Source organism: Bidens hawaiensis, unplaced genomic scaffold, assembly GCF_021521415.1.
Source record: "Bidens hawaiensis isolate Kalapana, Puna unplaced genomic scaffold, B.hawaiensis_p1.1 tig00034236_1, whole genome shotgun sequence".
Taxonomy (NCBI): Eukaryota; Viridiplantae; Streptophyta; class Magnoliopsida; order Asterales; family Asteraceae; genus Bidens; species Bidens hawaiensis.
This window is the reverse complement of record NW_027495915.1, coordinates 143567-150481: the sequence shown is the minus strand read 5'-3', so window position 1 is coordinate 150481 and position 6915 is coordinate 143567. Positions and strand designations below refer to the sequence as shown.

General features: G+C 34.2%; 1 pseudogene; it reads left to right on the top strand.

Moving 5' to 3' along the window:
* The first annotated feature begins 2229 nt into the window (after window positions 1-2229).
* LOC143585944 (glutaredoxin-C9 pseudogene) lies at window positions 2230-2634 on the top strand (annotated as a pseudogene).
* The last annotated feature ends 4281 nt before the right edge of the window (window positions 2635-6915 follow it).

The following is a 6915-nucleotide window of genomic DNA, read 5'->3' as shown; positions in this document are numbered from 1 at the left end:
GTTGAGTCATGGCTATCTCCCATGGTATAACCTTGCAATCCTTCCATTAGCATCGATCTCCTCATCATATTAAAAGATAGTCGATTTGCGTGAGACATTCCTCATTGTGAAAAGTGATCAAATGTGAATCCTTATTAAAGAAGAAGTTTACAATACATACGGCATGGGTCACCACAAAGTCTAGAAAATCTCTTCCAACCCCGTTCCTGCAACCAAAACCAAAACCAAAACCAAATCCCTCATGTGCAATAACTAAAAGCCATTGCTACCCATGTATTTGTATATGCTTATATTTCTTTTCTTGCTTTATTTTGTTTGATAACTTTTACTTACCTTTTGTATCAAATGTTTGCACCTTAGGTTGAGAACGAAATGGTTAGAAACTGATTCAGTGGGTTAAAGATTGGTCGATCGTTCAAAATCATTTAAAATTACCAAAACACATTCCATTAAATTATGCATATTCTTTATAGACAAAACATCAAAACTAGTCCTTTATGTTTTCATGATTTTTCAGTGGTTGCCCTTTGGCAAACTTAATGACAGAAAACATCCCTTTTGTTTAAAAACTCTTTCACTTTATGTCCTTTGACCCTAACCCTATTAATTTTTTTCGTTAAATCCTCTCATGTGCAAGGCAGTAATTTTGTGTTTTCACATATTTATTTAATAATTAAACTAAAAATACATAAAACACGCACACTTTTCTCTCTCTCTCAACCGATCTTCGTCTTCTTAGAGAAAACACTAATAACCTAAATTCCCTCAAATTAGAAATAGCACCGTCAACACACAGCTGTTCTCAACCATGGAGACCCTCAGACACAGCCGCACGAAATCCAGATCTATTAGCCTTTTGTAGTCGTCGGAACCGAGCAGAGAGAGGAGGTCGCCGGAGGTCGCGGTTGTTGCCGCCGGGGATCTTGGTCGACGGAGTTTGTCTACCCAGATTCCCCCTCTTTTTTCTTCCTGCCCTCTAAAAAGGGGTTTCAATACAAAGTTCAATAAAATTACCAATAATCTAAAAACGGGGTTTCAAGATTCTGGCCGTCTTTAAAGTTATACAATCACAGATCTCAAATCTCGCATCATCTTCTTGTTATATTGACCTGTAATTTGTGTTCTCTAATTTTGACTTTTCAACTGAAGGTTTTTTCTTTACTGTTTATGGATCTGTCTTTGATCTTGTTGAATAAGTTAAGGCTATTATAGGTTTTTAGGCTTTAATTTGATGGGTTTTTTTGTTCACTTCGTTTGTAGTTCTTGATTTAATGGAATATCAGGTTTTAATTTTTCATCATCAGGGATGGTAATTTTTTTTTCTTTTAAGAGAGAGAGAGAGAGAGATCACTGGTGGTGAACGGTGTTGGCAGTGGTGGTGGTGGTAGGGAACGGTGGTTTAAGTTGCAGGTGTTGGGTAGATGGTGGGGATGTCTTGGCTGGTCGGGTGTGTGGGGGGGGGGGGGAGGGGTAGAGGTTATTTAGAAAAATTTCTAGTTATAACTTTATTTTAATTTATAAATATGTGAAATTACAAAATTACCCTCATGTGCTTTACACATGACAGAATTTAACGAAAAGAATTAACAGGGTTAGAGCCAAATGACATAAAGTGAGAGAGTTTTTAAACAAAAGGGATGTTTTCTGTCATTAAGTTTGTCAAAGGGCAACCACTGAAAAATCGTGAAAACATAAAGGACTAGTTTTAATGTTTTGTCTTCTTTATTTCAAAAACAAATGCACAATAAGCTACGTCACTAACTCTGCTTTTATATTTCATACATAGTTTTTTATAAACCTAAACGCATACCCAAGAAAAAAAAAGGAAGAACTTAACTCTGTTTTCAATTTAAATCATCCTTATGTTTTTATAGAAAATGAAAGTTGAAGTTTTAATTATAATATGCTTGCACAAAGGGCATGAACAAGACAAGAGGCCGCGTATTGTACTGAGAGAAGAGGAGAGGACGGTGATCATGTCATGGGTGGGGTACGTAAAACGTGGGATGCCCAACAATATTTAAAATTAAAATAATAATAATAATCAACACGTCACCCTGACATCATCCCAAAACTTACGTGACGCGTAACTGCCGCTGACGATGACGACTAGCCCTTTCAATCACCGAAATCACAATATATCCCAATTCCCCTATAAATATATTCAATTCATTCATCCCAATTTCAAACCCCACACAAACTTACATCTCTCATCTCTATAAATATAATATGCAACAAGCAATTCCATACAAAGCATGGCCGCTGCCTTTACCCGGCCGTAGCGACCAGAAAACGACGACTCGGTTTTACGAAAAAGGTGCGGTGCGAGATGTCGTTACCGAAAACGCCGTGATCGTGTTGGCGCGGCGTGGATGTTGTATGAGTCACGTGGTGAAGAGGTTGTTGAACGGCCACGGTGTGAATCCGAGCGTGTTTGAGTTCGAGGAAGACGAGGAAAACGAGGTTATGAAGGAGCTTGAGATGATCGACGGTCAGGATGATAAGCGGCGAGTGCAGTTTCCCGCGGTGTTTATCGGTGGACGGATGTACGGTGGATTGGATCAGGTGATGGCCTCGCATATCTCCGGTGAATTGATTCCGGTGCTTAAACAAGCCGGCGCCTTATGGCTTTAAAAGTCAGTGAGACAAGATTTATTGAATTTAGTTTGGTTAGATTTTCTTTTCTTTTCTTTTTTGTAATTAAGTTAGTGGATGTTAATTATGTTTTACATTATTATTAGATGATTTGTGCATCATGGAATGCAACTTGTACGTTTGATTGAACCGGTAATTATAAAATTATTTCTTTCTCTTCAACTTAATCCAACCAAATCAAACCCAACTTTTCATACTAATTAGCAACAAACCTTCACTATCTTTTTATTAAATAAATATAATTTATAATTATTTTTTATTCTTACTAGAAATATAAAATAATATTTTAATAAATAAACAATAAATTTGTTTTAAAATATTTATAAAAAATTAAAATTATACATATGAGTCACTTTATTCTATAAAGTTAAACAAAAATGATGAGAATTTATAGTCACACAAAAAAGTTAAACAAAAATGATAAGGATTTATAGTCACACAAAAAATTTTTCAAAAAAATTGAAAATAAATAAATAAAAAATCAGAACTCAAAATTTAATAAAAAAACAAAAGTAGTGAAACACAAAAATGTTTCTACAATCTTCATCGTTCTTAAAAAAAATAAAAAACAAAACTCGAAAAAGACTCAGTGTTGAGTGAAAAAGACCATTGTGTCTTTTTGTTTATAATTGTATTTTGTGTTTATTTTCATTATTGATTGTGTCTTTTTTCCTTGACATTGTGTCTTTTTTTCTTAATATTGTGTTATATTAGTCAACATTGTGTTATATTTTGTTCGGTATTGTGTTATATTTTCCGATTTATTGTGTCTTTTTTAGTTATAATGTGTTTTGTTCATTTTCGTCATTGTGTCTTTTGTCTCTGCATTGTGTCTTTTTGGGTTTTTTTTGGAACAAGACTGATAAGGGAAACATTTTTGTTTTTTTATTATTTTTATTTTTTATTTATATTTTGAGTTATGATTTTTTTTAATTAATTTTTTAGAATTTTTTTAGGGTTTTTTGTGTGGCCACAAATCCTTTTCACCATTCTCATTTTTGTCTCCCTTCGTATTTTAACTTTTCCCTTATATATATTTATCAAACATACCCGATACAATAAATAAACAAAATAACAACCCTAGTATGAAATATAAATTAAACTTACGACTGATACATACAAACTACGTAATCACCCATCGTCAATGTTTTTGTCGTATACGCTCAATCAAATCGTTTTTTAAAGCGATGTGAGTTTCTCTATTAGTCATATAACCGGATAAGCTTCCAATTTGTTGCGTAAAGTATTGAAATTTTTTTTCATCATCTTCACTTTAGCTTCTTGTCGCCGATCAGTATTTATTTTATATTAAAAAATATATTTTTTATAAACTCTATTTTTAATAAAATTGATACCGGTGTGTTCACAAAAATAAACTGAACAAGACTGTGTTTAGATTTTTTTAAAACTTAATTATTTGTTGGGTCAAAAAATTGACGAGGAAGATTGAAATCTTCTCAACCTCCTTAGAAAATGGCTGAGTATGGAACTCGAGCAAGTTTAGACCTTCGAGCACTATTAACTCGAGCACGATATCTTACTCGCGTAAGGTTATATTCTGGAAATTCTTCTAAGTGTTTTAAGCTTCGAGCAAACTACACTTCGTCAAGCAAGGATGTTCTTCATCAAGCGCAATTTGCTATTTGAGTAATCACTTGATCTATCCAAGCTTAAACCAAGATTGCAAGTGTTTTGGTGGGTCGAGCAAGGATACAATAAAGGATGATCTCAAGAATGTTCTAAGTAAAACCACGAGCATGGTTAAAATCTCGAGCAAGCTTCAGTTCTGAGTATACTGGAATTGTTCTTAATACACCTTAGTGAAAATTGAAGAGATCTAGAAGAATATGTTTGTTCGTGGGATTTGTTCGAGCAAAGTTGGGATAAGTTATGAAGAATGAAGTCTGTTGGAGTTGAATATTTTCTAACGAAAATATTCTAAGTAAAGTCTACTCGAAGAAATGCTACGAGCATACTCAGAGTTACATGTCTGCTCGACAAGATAATTCATACTCGAATACCTAGGTTTACACTTATGTTTATATTTTAATGTATTTTGTAATCATTAGGGTTTCTAGAAGGAACGTCTATGGGCCTATATAAAGAATACTAGGTCACATCATGGGGCACGCGTGCTTTAACGATTAATGAGAGACTAAGACCTCAACTCATGCATACCTAGTACGTCAGTTGTTATTGAGAAAACCGTAGACGTTCCATGCACAAACCCTAAAATCTTCTTTTTTGTTCTTGACTAAATATTTTGAATATACGGGAAATCTTTTGAGTGAAGTGTGTGTGTGTGTGTGTGTTTACCTACAATCGTACTACAATATCAACATCCTGATTATATTTAATTCCGGCGGATATTTTCAGTGGGTCTTTGCAAATCGATTTCGTATTTATTCTTGTCAACCAATTTGTGTTACATGAGATCCCGGTCCTGACATTATTAAAAGTTATTATAACAATCAATATTCTAGTTAAAACTAATTAGTGTATAAAAAAGAGAAAAAAACAACTTTTTTTTTTGAAACGACCAACTAAGTAATGCCGGATACTCCGTACGCGGCCCCCAATGGCTAATGGTAGCCCGAGCCGGCCACGAGTCCGGACGCACGGAGCCCCTAGCGGTCCACCTATTGAGAGATTCCTGGGATAAAATCTGACCCCCACGCCCGCCAAACGGCACGACAACGAGGAGACGGTAAAACCGGGTGAGATCAGGACTCGAACCTTGGCAAGCCAGGGTCATCCCTCATATCTTCCGTATAAATTGGTGATAGTGAGGTTTGAACCCCCTATCTCTCACTAATGAAGTGAGTGCTCTACCATTGAGGCACAACCAATAAAAACAAATTAAATAGAACTCCAATAAAATAGTGACGCGAGGCTGTGAGTGGATTTGCAAATTAGTTTGATGTGGTAAATCTTTCGGTCCATTTCTTTGATTTTTTAATTTCAAATAGTAAGCATTAATACAGGGGACAGGTTGGCAATGACCTTTGTGGTATGTATTCAAATGCATAGAGTACCAATATGAAAACGTGGATTAAAACTATGTAGAAAATGAAACGTACTAGGGTTTATGCATGCAGTACTTAGGATGACGATGCAAGTTTAGCTTTTATACTATTATTCAATGTTGAATGTTGGAGCCAGAGGCTAAAATATGCATCAATAATTCCATGTTTGTGTGATTAGATAACACAAAATTGACGTCATCTTTTAAAAGGTAATGTTTTAATAAAAATTTTAAAGAATATTGTTTTCTAATAAGTTTTGATTAGAAAATTCAAGTTCTTGCTTTGTATATACACCATCACCAACTACAACTAATCTTCACACCGTAGGGAGTTAACGTGTTAATATTGATTTAGCATGGTGGGAGTATTCATCCCACCCCCATCTTTTATCATCTCCTTTTTTTATATCAGCGTCATATTATTTTGTCCCTATACATTTTTTAATTACGAAAATACTCATCTTTCACTCATGATTCATCTTTCATCGATCTCAAACCATTCTTTTAACAACATTGACCAATGAGAAATGGTTGGAGCTTTGAGAGAATTGGCTTGGCTACCCAGGATGAGGTGTTTCTTCTTTGGCCCCGAGGCACCCGAGACGACGTTTGTGTTGATAACGGGACATCTGAATGCATTATAGGAATTCACTCCGTGCACCCTTAGAGTTAACTTCGTTTTTCTTTCCTCGTTTCACAAAAAATTAGTTTGATACTAAAGTAGTGAAATTGCTTAAATCTCACAGACAAAAAACGAATTAAAATATTCTATTGTAATTGAAAAACTCTCCAAATCTAACAACAAAATTCATTTTGGTTTTTGAATGTAATTTTCGAACTTATCCGATCTGAATATATGAATTCAAAGTATCTTATGCTTGCTGTGTTAAAGCGCACTCATAGTAGAATTTGAATCTAACAACTTTTAATTTAATAATTAAATATCGTATTTCTGCTAAATTTATTACTGAATTATGTTTAACATATCACATCCAATTCTTCGTTTATATCTGTATCTCAATCACAAACATTTATTTTATTTTTCCGTCCTTTTTACATACTTGCATTATTTTATCAAGTTGATGAATAGAATAGTGGATCCTAAATTTTATGAAGGTGATGAATAGAATAGTGAATTCTTATATTTGAAGAATCGCTATTAACATTACACATGGTGCCAGATTCAAGCGACACATTTTCTTTTTCGCGTTTTATATATAACACTAGAATTGAAC